This window comes from Typopeltis vanoorti, chromosome 18 (genome assembly GCF_054136105.1).
Source record: "Typopeltis vanoorti isolate ZY-2024b chromosome 18, IOZ_Tvanoo_1.0, whole genome shotgun sequence".
NCBI classification, from domain to species: Eukaryota; Metazoa; Arthropoda; class Arachnida; order Uropygi; family Thelyphonidae; genus Typopeltis; species Typopeltis vanoorti.
The window spans coordinates 71561199-71578523 of NC_143566.1; the positions used below are offsets into that span (position 1 = coordinate 71561199).

The 17325-nt window shown below is 35.5% G+C and overlaps 1 long non-coding RNA gene across 1 annotated transcript in view; it reads right to left on the reverse strand.

Annotated features, from left to right (window-relative positions):
- Positions 1–17325, reverse strand: part of LOC150096790 (uncharacterized) — a 195608-nt gene that overhangs the window by 43838 nt on the left and 134445 nt on the right. The gene's annotated exons all lie outside the window — the stretch shown is intronic.

Here is a 17325-nt window from a genome sequence, read left to right on the forward strand (position 1 = left end):
AAAAAATTCTTATATATCGTATTCCATGATTGATATAAAGAGTATGGGGGGGGGAGCAGTTAAGGGTGATTAGAACAACTTCATTACGCTCAATAACTTCGCCACAGACGAATGAATTGAATTTTAACTGAAATATCTCTAAGGCTTTCTAAAATGCAGAAAAAGTCACTAACGAAAGTAAACGACTAGGTTGTAGCACAAATGTTAATCATTTTGTTATGATCAAATAATAAAAAATAAAAATAAAGATTTAACTGATCAGGTTAAAGAATTGTTTGTTGATACATTCCTAAAGATTAAAACTCAATAATAATAATAATTTGGCAAAGTTTATTATCCTCATAACATATAGAGAATATTTACAAATATACAATTGTGTTACTATTACATTTTCTGTTCACTACAAATATACTAATAAAGAATATATATATAATAAATAATAAATATACTAATAGCATATGCTACTACTAATAATAATAAGAATATATTTCAATGCTCATAATAATAATAACAATAATGCATTAGCTAATGTGCTACCATTCAACTGACAAATCAAGAACCTCAGAATGAATAGTTTTGAATTCGATTCAACAAAGTAACTAATATTCGCTTTATCTAAATATTTACGAAAGCTTGAAAGAAAATAATAAAATAATAGTAGCATTAATAATAATTTATGATCATAGATGAAGACTATATCATTCTATTACAGAAGAGCGATTTCTTAATCTTTTTTTTTTGCATGATTCAAGCTAAGAAAATAGTCTTATGGACCAGAGGTATTTTTAGGCCTTTGATAAATCGTCCACTTCAAGATAAGGTCGACATGGCGCCAATATGAACTTGTGTGGATATAACCCTAATACAATGAAATATAACCTGGATAAATGGAGAGCCTACTATACACTCAAATTGCAAATAAAATACTATTAGTGGATGCGCATAATAGTGCAGAACGCTAATGGCTCAGAGGATGAAGCTTAATGCTTTTTATATTCCCTGTTGTCTGTTTCGGAAGCAGTGATGGGAAAGGTTTGTGAGCATTTTAGCTCGCCCTGAGGGGGCAGAGGTGGTTATGTGTAGTCGTTGGATGTTAGGATGGCTTTAGGACTTTTATGTTTCTAGTGGTCTTTTCCGTCATAGTCTCCGCCTTGCTGTATTAGCTGGTTTGGATGCGTGAACGTCTTCGTGAAGAATTTTTCCGCTAGGGAGCGAAGTAGTGATGTGGGGGATATTTGTGTCCTCCAGGCGAATCTGGGTATTTCTGACGTCGAAAAATAGCAGGGTCTTTGCGGGAGAGTTGTAGGCAGCATATAATTTAAGTCTTACTGTTGAGTTTGTGTGGACTTCAATGATCTCTAGGTTGGTGGTTGGAGGGTTGGGTATTCCATTGTGTCTGATGTAGTTTTTGATGAATATGGCTGCGCCGCCACCTCTGTAGTCCAGTCGGTTGTTTCTGTAGCGTACATAACCTCTCAGTTATGTACGCTACATAATTGATGTCAGGGTTGTGTCTGTGAGAGAATTCTTGAAGCTCTAGTAGGGTTTTTTTTTTTTTAGGCCGTTGGCATTCCAAGCAACGATCTGTAGTGAGTCTGGGAAGAGTCTAGTTTTGTTCATTAACAAGGGCTGATAAAATGGTTTGTTTCTTTAGGAATCTCTTTGTAAAGTTTGGTGAAGGGTTTGACTTGCTAAAGTCTTGGAGCATGTTTGCCAATTAGGCTGTGATGATTGCCGCCATGTTTGGATGAGGTTGATACAGTTCGATATCCTTTGATGCGCGGGCTACTTCAGCATATGTCCTGCTTCGATGGTGGCTTTCCTGGGTTTTGGTGATTTCCGTTTGCGGAAACTTGTGTTTCGCTGTCTTTTTGTTGAGTGTCAGGCGACTGGGGAGCCATCGTCTCTGGTGCCTGTGGGCGGGGTTGAGAGGTGATCTGTTTCTTTTTGATATCCGTTTTGATTTTGAGGTAGTGGCTGCAGCCTCTGTAGTTTGACGGGTGAGGGCCTCCACAGTTTGCGCATTTCGCTGGTGTAGTTTTGGATTTAGCGCAGGTACTGTGGGGTGGTTTTCTCCACATTTGAGGCATTTATAATCAGCTCTGCAGAGCTTCTGCGCGTGCTCGTACTTTTGTCATCTGTGGCACTACCCCGTCGAGGCTCTTTTCCTCAGTGATTCGGGTGTAATTTTCAGACCGCAGATAGTTGTTATGTTGTATATATTCTTGTAGGTGGTATGTATCTCCACGAGGACTAGAAGCATTGGCCTCTTCTCGGCCCGCAGCATTCTGCTGACCTTGACATCGTGGAGGCAGAGGTCTTCAGTTATTTCCTCTGTGGTGATGTTTTCCATTATTCCCCTGAGTACAACTTCTAGGTTTGGTTTTTCTCTGACTTAAACGAGAAAGTATAATATTTAATGTCTAAGTCGTCCATGGTTTTTGCGAGTTGTCTGTAGTCCCTCACTGTGGCAAGCTGGATTTTAATTCCTTCGTCCACATTCTTTGCCCATGAATAGGCTATTTGTTGTTTTTGCATGATGGGCCTCAGGGCCGTCCATCTCTCTTTCTCCCGCAGTACAATTGGTAGGACTTTCTCGTTGTTGGGGATAGAGGTCAGTCTTGGGGTCGTCGTCTTCCATCCCCTCATTCGCCTGGGTCTCCGTTGTTTTGCGCTTTTTTCGCGCTTGGGTTTCGGTATGGTCTGATGGTGTTGGAGCAGAAATTATCAGATCGATCTTCCCTTCTTTCCCTGGTGTTGTGTCGTCCCCTTCTGCGTTGTCCTCTGCCATTGAACAAAGGTTTAGGAACCCTGACTGCTCACCCTCAAATTTCTTCAACAGTTGTTTGAGGAGGTCGAGTGCAAGCACCCTATCTAAAGACCAGATAAAGTCGTCGAGACTTATGCTGTTCATGCTTAAATTTAAATTTGCTTACCTAAAATATATATATGGCGTACTCCGCGTAATCCCGCTGGTGGTTTTCTTTAGAAGCATGTTCACCTTCACATTCATCACTATTTTTCAAGCAGCACAAAAAACTATCTCCAGTACTGTTAACCACGCTACCGGCCAGGACGTATATACGTCCACATTTTCATGGATGCGAAGTGCATATTAAAATTGTAATACCATTGATATTACATTGAAATTTATGATGGATACGAACCTTTTGAGGATGCGTATTTGATCTTTAATGGTCGGTAAGGTGGTTAATCCAAATTGGCGATGATACAATGCAATGCGCAGTCACACTGACATGAGATTGACTGACTCTTCAATCTCATCTCCAACCACACTCAAATTAATCACACTAACCAGTGGAGACGGATACTTCTGTGTGTAGCACTTAAAACAGTTTCAAGAGTAGCGCCCTCTCGCGATGGGTTCCATGAAAATTAATCGAAAAAACAGATAATCGAAAGAATTCAACGAAAATGAAATTCATCGAAAAAACAACTCAACTAAAATTTCATTAAATTGATCCAGCCAAAGCGGAATTGCTAATTCCATTTCGAAACTTTTTTTTTTTTTTGAAAATGTTATGATAAAAGTGATCCATTTAGAACAAAAACTGGACCATGCAGTCAGCATCTTGTATTGGCAACTTCTACTAATTCCGCTAATTCAGAGAGTTATTGTAATACATAATTTGGACACGTTATTTCTTTGTTGCCCTGAATATAGCTGAACTGAAAACTGGAACGGTTCGATATTTTCTTGTGAAAGTTTCAAATAGCGAATATGAATCAAATTCACTTTTTGAAACTTTTATTCATCCCATAATAATTGCTGTACTAAAGTCGCATATTACTACTAATAACAACAATAATAATAATAATAATAATAATAATAATAATAATAATAATAATAATAATAATAATAATAATAATAATAATAATAATAATAATAATAATAATAATAATAATAATAATAGAGCCTGCGTAGGCTAGGCTTTTCCTCCCAGAAACAGGCAAATCAGTCCCATGAACAGACATGAAACAGTTATCGGACAAGAAAGACAATAAGAAACCATATTGTTCTATAATTATTCCCTGTTAAAGTAGCATTGCTTTCTCACTCTGCATGGTTCAGTATTTGTTCTAAATGGATCACTTTTTTCATAACATTTTCGAAAAGTTAAATTTTTCGATGAATTGTTTTTTCACCGGAAATGTTTTTTCACCGATTAATTGCCTTTTCGATGAACTTTCCGGGTACCCTCGCGATGAGCCTGAAACTCCTTGGAAGTGTCACGTAATAATATTAATATAAATGAAATAAAAATAAATAAAGCGTTTATCCTCAAAGGAAAAAAAAAGGAAAGCTCCTTTAGTTCAAACTTTTGAAAGATACCTTGGATGGGCAACGGGTTTAAAGTGAGCTCAAGCTGTCAATGAATCAAGGCTTTCAGAGAAAAGAGGTCACGGTAGATAAGTGCTGCCATCTCGTGGCTCCAAACCCTATCAGGTATATTTATGTCTGACATAGTGTGAGTTCCATGGCCGGTTTAGTTTTATTTATTTATTTTTAGGCTGCGGGATTTAAAAAAAAAAAAAAACTTCCATGAGGAAATTTCCTACTTCTTGGCCAATCGAATCGGGTTCCGGCCGAAAACATGCAAGGAAAAAAGTCGCCGAACTATTACTGGCTTTCTTCGAGCAGCTTATCACTATGAAAAGACATACGCAATAATAAATAAAATTATTTGTTAAATATTCACACATACAGAATCTCTGTAGCTCAGGTGGTTTTGATGCAGCTCTTTGGAAAGAGCTGAGTTCGAATTCCCTCTCTGACGTGAAGACCCTTTTTCAGAGCTTATCATTAAATGTGAGTTTGCCAGTCTCATGCGTAGATGGAGGATTTACTTCTGGTTACGTGGTAATTTCATCCCTCCTAACAGGCAAACACACATTTCTGCAGAATTAAATACTTGCCCATCAAGGATGCAGCAGAGGAACAGCAAGCTGGCCTCACTTAATTTCTAAAAACCCCTAATCATTGGACTGATTTTGTCTTGAACAAACGACAATTGGTTGGATGAATGAAGTATATATATATATATATATATATATATATATATATATATATATATATATATATATATATATATATATATATATCAGTAATGTTGCGTGCCCATAGCTTGGAGACAAATAATTACATCAATATTTTTTTTATAATTATTGATTTAATTAAATAATTACATCAATAAAAGTCTTTTGGCATTTTTGATGTAATTATTTGTGGATGTAAACTATAAATACATTCTTTTCATTTTACATCAATTTTAATGATCTTTAATTCTTGTGGAGAAAAGTATTCAAAATTAATAGTTTTCAGCACAATTTCATACATAAAAAAATTGACTGGCATATTATATTAAAATCAACTAACTAATTAATTAATCCCCAAATCTTATTTTAGTTTAAAGCCAAAAAATCATAAAACTAACAAGTAAAATAATATTAAATTACATACACTTACCTTTCAAAAATATATTTGTCTGTTTAAATTTGTTTCACTATTAATTTTCAATTCACACTTCACGCAGTGACTCACTAGACACAGAAGGAAAACCAACTGCTCTCTGTTCAAAACAGTAATGAACTTTTTTTTCACAAATCAGAAAAAGATGAACCAAAAACAGGAACACGTTTTTTATTGCTCCAATAAGGCACATGTTCTATGGCTACCCCACCTTGGGCCGAAACAGGCCAACCCATAATAAAATTTTAAGACAGACAAAACATCCTAGGATCGAGTGTGTAAGACTACATATCTCAATCACTTTTATGATTATAATTTGTAGAATTTTTTACTCGATCCCGGGAGTAAGTGCCTCCCCTCCCAGCTGCAGACGCCCATAATCGTGTGCTTGCATTTTCATCAGAGCTCATCTTAATTGGTCCAATGCAATTAATTGCATGATAACTTTGAATACTTCTGCATACAGTGAGGGAACAATCTGTTTGTTTTAGGATTTATTAGAAAACAACAATGAAAGTGAATGCTATATTTGGTTGGTATATTTGAAATAATCAAAGCTGAAAATATGTAAACCATCATTTATAAGACATCTAAGAATAGGAAAGAATAAGTGTGAGTAGAAATACTTTCATTAATGGTGAACGAATTATTAATAATTATCATTTGTGATATGTGTGTCCTATAAGTTGCTGGGTAGAGCGCATAGCACGATCCTATAAAGTCTATACATGAATAAGTGAATTTATGATGATATAATTAAAAAAATTATGAAGAGAGAAAGAGAGTATTGCAGGAATAAATATTGTTTGATGAAGCATCAAATCATCTCGTAAAATTTGTTGTATATGTTATGTGTATTTCTCTGGTTTGTGTATATTTTGTTCCGTTTTCCAAGAATTTTATTTTGTTTACTGTGACTCAGTACATGTAACATCTGATCATTATCAAAATTATCCACACTTTCAGGAATCCTACATTCATTAGTTGTTTTTTTTTGTTGTTGTTTTTAAGTATCAGTGGTTCTTCTGTCTTATCAATCTCACATCTGTCTGTTATTTCTGAAGACTAGAATAAAAATACCTCTATATACCGTTAAAAAACTTTGCAACTCAGCAGATGCTATACTGCACATGCAAAAGAAAAAACAATTAGCATTGTCCTCCTAACATCCACTTTCAAATTTTCAGTTCCAGAAAACATGGGTAACAGCTGTTTGTAATACAGCCATCAGATACAGAAAGTGCTCAACTCATGACAAGTGACAACATTCAATTGGATTGGTTGACACAATAACCAATCACAACCACTAGGTGAGCTCAAAATGCTAGCTCACCAAGCCTCGCCTTCTCATCCGTTTAAAAAACTATAACGCTAAGAATTTGACCTGCTGCACCCTCAACATCTTTTCAAAGGGCTCAAAGGTTATGCATTTTGAAAGCACACCCAGGCTATTAATGAGAATGTGACGCAATGATTACGCGTCGAAAAGTGCCCTCTTCATGAAGCACTAATGATTTATTACCCTCGTGAAGAGGGCATTCATTCATTCATTCATTTCATATGGTGATTCAACGGCCGTCAGTCCCTTTTATGGGGAGGTACGGCACTACTTCAATCCCCTATTTTTATCTTGGCTTGGGACTAGCATAGCTGACAATTCAGACCTATGGCTGGAGGGGTTGGCTTAAGTATTCCTGTCATCCATGTGTGTTCACGGGGAAAATTTGCCTGCTTGCGGGATGAAAACCCCCAGATAAACTTCAGGAAAACCCTGCTGTCCATGCTCAAGGCCGGCTAACTTGGCTATGGCTGAGGAAGATCCTTAAGCTCCTCACGTCGTCGACGGGAATCGAACTGAGGACACCCCTTCCCCAGGCATATGGTTGCAAAGCGCATAGCCACTAGGCTAACCACGTGGACGTGAAGAGGTTGGGGGAGTCTTAACGAGAATAAATGCAAAAATATAATATCAGTGATACTGATATTTCATGAATGAGCACCGCACACCTAGCACGCCTGGAATATTCGCCCCATATTTTTCATTAGAGTGTTTACAAGAGTCTTAGCTCATAGGCTTTGTACGACTTGAGTCCTAGCACAACCAAAAGAACAGGCAGACTTTTGAAGGGGCTTTAGTACAATTTACTATATTGAAGTTGTACAGAAGATTATTGAACGGTGTAATGAATATCAATTACCACTAGGTCTTGGTTTTATTGACTATGAGAAAGCCTTTGATTCACTTAAAACTTGTGCAATACTTAAAGCATTGCGAAACCAACAAGTGGAGGAACCATACATCGGAACCATCAGATCAGCATACATCAATGTCACAGCAGCAATTCATTTCAATGGAAACATCTCCACTGTGGGAATAAGAGGAGTATAAGACAGGGTGACACAATATCTCCAAAATTATTCACAGCATGCCTAGAAGAATTATTCAAACTTCTTGATTGGGAAGGAAAAGGTCTGAAGATAAATGGAAGATTAAGCCATTTATGCTTTGCAGATGACAGTTATTTTTACTTCAACTTCCCATGAATTATAGACTTGTATCCATGAGCTCCAAATTTACTAGCAAAACAGCAGGCCTAAAGATAAACCTAAAGAAGACCCAAGTTATGTTCGATAGCTATGTCCAACTAGAAATAATAAAAATCAATAATGAGGAAATTAAACATGTAGATCATTACATATACTTAGGACAACAGAAATCAATGGAAGAAAATATCATGGACGAAATTAAAAGGCGCACGATGCTGGGTGGAAAGCATTTAGAAAATGACATTCAATATACAAAAACCAACTACCATTATGCCTGAAAAGAAAAGTTTTTAACCAGTGTATGCTTCCTATATTGATATATGGCTGTGAAACATTGACTCTGAATGCAAAGGAAATTTCCATTCAGTGTATGGAATTTAGTATGGAAAAAAGTATGCTTGGTATCACAAGATTCGATCACAAAAGGAATACATGGATAAGAAATCAAACTAAAGTCTGGCATCATACGAACAGTGAAACATCTGAAGTGGCAATGGGCTGGGCATATTGCTCAAAGATAAGATAAACGATGGACAAAAGTACTGGATGGACTCCACAAGAGGAAAAACGACCACGACGCCGACCTAAATCACGGTGGATTGATGATATCATCAGATTTGCAGGAGTGACATGGAAAAGGAGAGCCATGGACAGAGAGTTTTTGAATAATCTTGGAAAGGCCTTCATCCAGCAGTGGATCGACAATGGTTGCTGCTGATGATGATATTTCATTGTCAACACTAAACGCACACCTTAGCATTATTATTCACTAAAAAATCTTCTTTGGCTAACCACTTAAAAGTTTCTCTAGATAGTAATTCCCGGAACAATGTTAAAGAAGTTTGTAACCTTTTGGCCTCTAGGTCCGAAAACGTCAACAAACAAAAACTGATTAGGAAATTCAATTTTCTAAAAAGAAAACAAGAACAATTCTCTTTTACCAATCCATACCTCATTCAAAACAAAGTGGTTATAAATAAATCTTCCCATAAGCTCTCACCTGCTGAAATAAATGTTCTCTTAAGAGGGCTGAACTTTGTTGTATCACCACCGAAATCTAGGAATTGTTTTTCACAAAGATGGAAAAAGGCTGCTTCTATCCTTCCCGCCAGGGATGCAAACTTACTTCGAATTGAGTCTATTTTTGCCATTAACAGTGCTAGTCCTCCATTGGATAACATTTTACCTTCTGAACGACAGGCTCTCAAACATTTAAGGAATAACCAAGACATCATTAATCCTACCAGCAAACAAGGTAATGCCACAATAATCCTGAAGGAAACGGATTACCGCCAAGTCTTTGAATTATTACGTTCTGATTCCTATTCACTTCTTGATAGAGATCCCTACAGTGAACTCCACAACCATACCAATAATCTACTAAGAACGACATCAGACTCACCTAGAAATGTACGCCTTTCCCCCCGATCACTACATCCTCTAAACCTACGACTGTATGGTCTTCCTAAAATTCATAAAGAAAATATTCCTCTTCGACCTATAGTAGAGAGAGTATCGACTCCCCGACTCACAAGCTGTCGAAATTTCTTGCATCTTCTCTGAAGATTTCAAAACTTGAAAACTTTCGGGTCCCTAATGGTTAGTTTTGATTTAGTGTCTTTATTCACTAATGTCCCCACTGAAGAAGTTCTTACTCTTTTAAAGAACAAAGCTTCAAAGAAGATTTCGCATTACTGTCACATTGTATTAACTAAGGTTATTTTAAATTTCTCTATTTATAAACAAAATTCAGGACTAGTGATGGGAAATCCTTTGTCTCCTTTTCTTGCCAACGTTTATCTAGATAATTTTGAAGACAAAGCAATTTCATCTTATCCCTTAAAACCAAAGATATGGCTTCGCTACATCGATGATGTTTTCCTTATCTCGGAACATGGTCTAGACAGCCTCAAACTCTTTCAAGAACATTTGAACAATATACACCCGAATATCAAGTTTATATCTGAATTGGAAGTTGATGGCTCCATCGCATTCTTAAATATCAAAGTAACCCGGACGGCTGAACATCTCAAATTTTCTATTTTCAGAAAACCGACACATATGGACAGATACCTTCATGCTGACTCACGCCATTTTCCTCCACAGAAGTTAGGTATCATCTCCACTCTAGGTCACCAACTAGATCTCTTCTATTGGACGAAGAGGAACTTCATAATGAACTTAAACATCTTCACGTTACATTTCAACTTAATGGATACTCTAAGAAAACTATAGACACATTACTCTTCAAACCTCGTCCACGACAGTATGAAGACAATACTACTTCTAAGGGCAGCATTTATTTGCCATCAGTTCTTTATCTCCAAAATTGACTAAAATTTTGAAGAAATATAATATCAAGACGTTCTTCACAACCCTACCAAAACTTCGTTCCGTCTTAGTCGTCATAAAACTAAACACAATAATCTTAAATATCCTAATATTTATAAGATTCTTTGCGACTGCGGTAAGCCATACGTCAGATAAACGGAGAAATCTATCGAACTCCGTTTAGTGGAACACCAGAGAGACATTACCTACAACAGAACTCGAACCAGTGCCTGTCAAGTCGTGTTATTTTCAGCGAACTCAAATGATGCAGGTTTTCCCACATCAGATACTCTAGGATGAAATTGTCAACGTATGCCGATGTTGTGACGAGTTGGAGAGAAGAATTTCAGAGTCTAAAGAGATAATTATAAATCCACCCATACTAATAACCTAAGCTACAGCCTGCCACTCACAGCTCCACCATTCAATATTGGCGCTCTCGAGATCTTATACGCGAGCATGTGCATGATGATACAGTCAGAGTTCGTTCTTCTATTTAAACTGTAGCCTTTATTCTCTTCAATGTTTGATACGTTACTCTGTGTTTTTTAAGAAAACAATTCCTTTGAATTGGTTACTGGTATTTATATGTTTATCTCACACCTGATGAAGTCTAGTTTTAGACGAAACTAGTAGTGTAATTAAAGTTTTTTTTTTAATTTAAACCTCGGTTCTAGTCATTAAAATTTATATATATATAATATTGAAATCGTATATATTTCTGAAAGTTAACTTTCATTTTCAATTACAATAATGAATTGTAATCGAAAATTACAATTCCTTATTGTAACTTGTAATCAATAAGCTAAACAACTATATGAGTGTTTAGCTTATTGATTAACCTTGTTTTGCTAAATACAGGCCACGAGAATTTGTGAAAGCTTTTAAGTAGTAATGCTTCTCATCGTCATCATTTTCGTTTATTGGAGGCCTGAAGTGGCTTAGTAGTAGTGGGGTAACTAATAACAAGATCAAGATCAAGATAAGATAAGGATTCGTGCCATGATTGGCTGGACACTATGAACAAGATCAAGATCAAGATAAGAAAGGATTCATGACGTCATTGTTTGATAAGATCAGTGACTTCATGAGTAGGGATCCCAGATACATTGGAAAAAAAATACGGGACACTTATGACTGAGAGTGAAAGTTTAGTATGCGCATCCATCACATATGCTAGTCTTACAAAATGATTCTAACTTTCCAAGTATGTGCGTGATAAGGTTTACTGCGCACACACTTTACTAAGTATAAGTAAACAAATAGGACATCCAATTAGGCTGCATATTTTCATTAAGCCACTTTAAGTTGCCTTCAAGTGGTTTTTTACTTACTATTATAGAGGCAAAATTGATTGTTAATACAGTAATGCTCTTCTCACCTGACAATATTCTTATTAATCAACCAGTCTTGCTCACTCTTGCAATACTTTTCTGAAGAATGAATTCTGAAGAAACTTACTATTGAGCCAAAAACGGGACGATCCCGTATTTTACAGAACGTCTGGGATTCCTAGTCATGAATATGGAATGTTTGGGATTTCGCTGGGGAACCCATCTGTCAGTGACGTTACGTTGTGTGTTTTGGATCGCGTATGGAATTCTGGGTAATGGTTCGCATAAGGAATTGTGGGTGAGGGTTAGAGATAAGATCGAGTATGGAATGCTTGGAATTTCCCTGGGGAACACATGTGTCAGTGACATCACATTTTGTGTTGTTTTCGCCTATCGAATTCTGGGTAATGGTTCACATAGGGAATTGTGGGTGTTAGTTAGAGATAAGATCAAGTATGGAATCCTTAGAATTTCCCTGGGGAGAAACACATGTGTCAGTGACATCATGTTGTGTGTTTGGTTTGAGTGTGGACTTGTGGGTAATGTTCAGAGTATGGAATTCTTGGATGTAGCTGTGTTTGTCATTGATATGAGATGAGCTTTTTGTTCGTGTGTGGCATTATGGATAATGATTAGAGATTAGAATTCTGGGAGGATATTTGGTCAAGTGTTGGGGTCTTTGGCTCGATTGTGGAACTATGGGAAAATATGTGTCAATATATCAGTAGACATTTTTCTAAAATAATTAGTTTCTGGATACTGGTGTCCTCCTCACCCTCCCTCAAACACACGAATACATTTTTTTTCTTTCATTTTTACATTTTCTAAAACAATTAACTACTGGATATCAGTAGCCCCCCCCCTTTCAAACACACACACACACACACACACACAATTTTTTTTATATTTCTTGTTTACATTTTCTAAAATAAATAATTACTAGATATCAGTGGTGTTCCCCTCACCTCCCCCCATCAAACACACACACATTTTTTTCTTTCATGTTCACATTTTCTAAAATAGTTACTGGTAATTACTGGAATCTCAGTTTTACTGCTTTTTTTTTTCTTGCACGTTTTTCTTGTCAATAGGTTGTAGTTAGACATTTTCTAAAATAATGAATTACAGGCTATCAGTGGTGTTCTCTGCACTCCCCTCCTCAAACACACACCCATTTTTTTTCTTTCATGTTTACATTTTCTAAAACTAATTAAATGTTACCTTTATTATAAATTCTAAGCAGAATAAATATTCTTAAATATGGAGAACACTTCAACGATACCTTAATTGTTCATTTAAGTTTATAAATACACATTTATTTGACTGAAATGTTATTTACAAGTATATTCACAATGAAAAATTAAAACATGTAATTAGAAATATTTCACAAGATTTGTCTCTCGTCTCTCTGTTTTCCTGAAGAAAGAAAAATTCCAGAGTGTTTTGGGTTAGCTCATTTTTTTCTCTCTTTTTTTTTACTTTATGGGATACACAAAACAGTACAGTACAGCATAACACACACACACACACACACACACACACACACACACACACACACACACACACACACACACACACACACACACACACACACACACACACACACACACACACACACACACACACACACACACACACACACACACACACACACACACACACACACACACACACACACACACACACACACACACACACACACACACACACAAAGACGATCTGTTGCCTGAAAGAACGAATTGCATATAAACTGAAAAGGCACTCGATTATTGTTCCTTATAGGTTTCTGTTCAATGTGACGTCATTGAGTTGAAGTGAAAAAGGTACGTTATTGTCGTGGGTATTTGTGACTTCCTGTGTGTGGAATTCTGGGTGATGGTTAGAGTATGGAATCCTGGGTAATGTTTAAAGTATGGAATTCTGACAAATGAAATGAGTTTTTTTTTTTTATTTTTTCCTGCATGTGGCTGCTAAGCATGCAAAAATGTGTAAGTTTCTGTCGCCCACATGACGGCCGTCCAGTTGACCGTCGCCCAGTTGTCATGTACCCGTATTTGTTTTTTATTCGTGTGAATTCCAAGCACAAAAGTTATATAAAATACACGTATAATCTGTGATTAGATCGACGGCATATAGGGGTATACGATAACTGGGCGACCGTCATGTGGGCGACAGAAACTTACAAATTTTTGCACACTTAGCAGGCATACGATTTGGCGTAATTTTTGTTTTTTTTTGTAAATATTGGTAATATATATAAATATAAATATGGTTAAGACTTATGAGGTATGAGTTATAAGTTATGAATTATGAGTTATTTCCACATAATTAAAAAAATAATAATAATAAAATAATCTAGACCTAACGACCTAGACTGACCTAAGCTTACCTGAGTGAATTTGCCCACGATATTCTAATTTTCGATAAATTAAAAAGTTTTATTTTTTCGAAGAATTATATCATATGTCAAAAGTTGCAGGATCATTTAAGAAAGAGATGGTTAAAAAGAGTGGTCCGAAAATTATTTAAAAATGAAAAGGTATAATTGCACAATATTAAAATAAAGAAAAAATGTTTTTTTAATTCATTTATTAAAATTATTTTGTAATTAACAAACATATTTACACATGTTACATATATACATTAAAACAAAAAAGTATATGAAATTCAAAACAAAACTTTTATTTTAAATTTATTAATTCATATTATTGTTATATGCAATACCACATAAATATATCATATTTTCCCTATCGCAATTTATAACTTTTTTCAAAATTCTTTGGTCAGCATCATCTTAACGTCTACGTTTGTACTGATGTTGATAACCTGCTACTGCTCTTTCATAATCAACATCATATGATTTTTAATATTTTGTAGTCCATTTATACAAATCCATAAATTTGGATGACTTGTGCTGCTGACAAAGGTCAACAATTTTTGATGACAAGCTTCCGCAAAGTTATTTGTCCTATAGCTTCCATTTATTGTTCATTGGTACACAGACCAAACGTTTGAGAGAAAAATCGGTGTAGCCCTAGTTCTATTATTCCTTAGATAACCTATGTGTGTATTCGTAAATCATTCTAAAATTGGTTCAAATTCATTGGATAAATGATTCTCAATTTCAGAAATAGCGTGAATAATATCTTGTTCTGGAACGAAAGCAAGTGAAGTGATCATTTTTGAATTTAAAGCGAATTGCGCATCAGAATTGTATCTGATTAAAGGACTGCACGAAGCTAAATGCTTAAATATTTTTGACCATATGAAAAAAGCAACCATTCTTTTTAGCTTGCGGAAATACTATACGTAAAGCTCGATGAATGGCAATTTCATAAGCGACATGTATATTTTCGGGATCTTATAATGGCCACATTTAATGTATCATATAAAATAATTTTGCGTATGTTTCTTATTAGGTAGTAAATAATACAAAACAGGGAAAACAGGACCTCCATCCTTTCTAGCCAAAATAACAAAAATTTGAGCAGAAAGGGGAGAAAGTAAAAATGTTCTATTCACAAATAATTCATTCATACTTTGGCTCCACGTTGCGTGGCATTCACGAACCAAAATTTTTATCTACTGTCCGGTAAAAATTAATTTTTACCGGGCAGTAGATCAATAGAATAGCATTTCATATTTGATCTATTATTTTATCGCCCAGATGTCCGGCGCCTACTTGGCCATCGCCTAGTTGACCGTCGCCCAGTTGACTGTGTCCCGTATAGATAACCTAAACTTTAATCAGTAGATGGGGAGCTTAAAAGTTATAGTTGAAAGTCCATATAAACCTTAAATCGGGCTCTAACTGCCGCTTGTATCGCTCACTCTTTACTTTCTCTTCTCTTTTCCGATAGATATGTCATACGAGTTTGTTTTTTTTTTTACTATTCAACACATTTATTGTTTCTTTCCTCGTAATATTCACCCACTATCACATTAAAGAGGTATGGCATATTTTACCATGGAGGAAAGTAAATAACGATCGTTATGAAGCATATACAAAATCATTATGGTTCACGATAAAGATACCAAAGCTTTTGTGCACTTCGTGCTTGTTTAAAAGCTTATCGCGTGGGCAACCAAGAACTCCCTTGTATACTACAATTATAATTTCACCTGAGCTGGAGACTAGAACGTCCTCTAGTGACAACAGGTCATCGCTCTAGGGCAACTTTGCTTCGTAAAGCCTGAACAAAGAAGCAAGTCTGTGAAAGCTAGTATTAAGAAAACCAAATCTTCTTCCTCGGGGTATCTCCAAGAACTGTGTCGCGTCAGCAGACGACAGGAAAGGTTACGTTTACTTCTATACTGAATAAGGTAGCTACATCAAACAACAGACTAAGGCAGGAGTGTAATCATGTAATTATCCACCAAGAAAACGTACATATGGATGTTAATTTCTCATATATACAAGCAGTTTAGGTATGCTGATATAATTGAAAGATATACGTGTTAATCAAAATCCTTGTGGCTTCCGTTTAACAGTGGTTCGTGCTATTGAGAAAGACAAAATTAATCATACACCGTTCGTAAATCAAATACACATGTAAAATAACACACGGATTTAATAAGATATTGTCTCGTAGAGAAACTTAAATTAACTTTTAAAAATTAAAATATGGCGTTTATTGAGACAGTTTTATTCACTACTTTAAAAAAAAAAAAAAAACAGTAATTGCGTGAAAATGCATAATAGTGAATTTTGAACGCAATAAACAAAATATGTGTTAATTAAAATGAAATTCATCACTTTCTTCATACAGCATCGTGAAAAATACACGTTACACAGTTTAGTAACAGGAACTTATCCATTTAATGGAAATATTTTTCAAAACAGCAATATACATGTGGGTATTAAAAATAGAAGGTGATGATACATTACGTTTTGTAAACAAAACTTTTTTTTAAAGAAAGAGAGAAATATTAAGTGTTTATAATTTTAGTAGAGAAAATTCAAAATGATTTATAGTTCTATAATGATATTTTTCATTAAAGGAATTTTATTCACTTTTTTTTTATTTTTTTTACTTTTAATTCTTATAATAAATAACCTTTACAAAAAGATGATATATTCTTTGCATCTCAAGCAAGTATCTCAAAAAAAATCAGTCAATTGTAAACTTTTTTTTTATTGTAAAACAAGAAAATTAGGAGAGAGTGTACATTTTTTTTCCAAAATTTAAGGGCGAACATTATTTCTGAAGATTAGAAGCGCAAATTCAGACGAATTAGTTTTATGACAATTTGTATAACTGACCAGAAGAAAGCGGGTACGTACATATTCAAATTTTCGAATCACGCGCAAAGGAGTCACGTGGTAACACTCAATAGGATGAGACGCAAAAGGCTGCGCTAAGCGGGGGAAAAAAAAAAAAAAAAGAAAAGAAACGTACTTTGTTGCTTATTTATTTAGCGTTTGGCTAAGAAGAACACACACACACACACACACACACAAAACATACAAGACAAAACATACAAAATGTATAAAAGAATACAATAGTGTGAAGTGACACTGTAGTCATATATAGAGGGTGTCCCAAAATTCACGCAAGATTTAAACTTAGCGCCAATTTGTGCGGTAAAGTGTTGCCAACGAGAAAAAAAAGACAGCGTGAC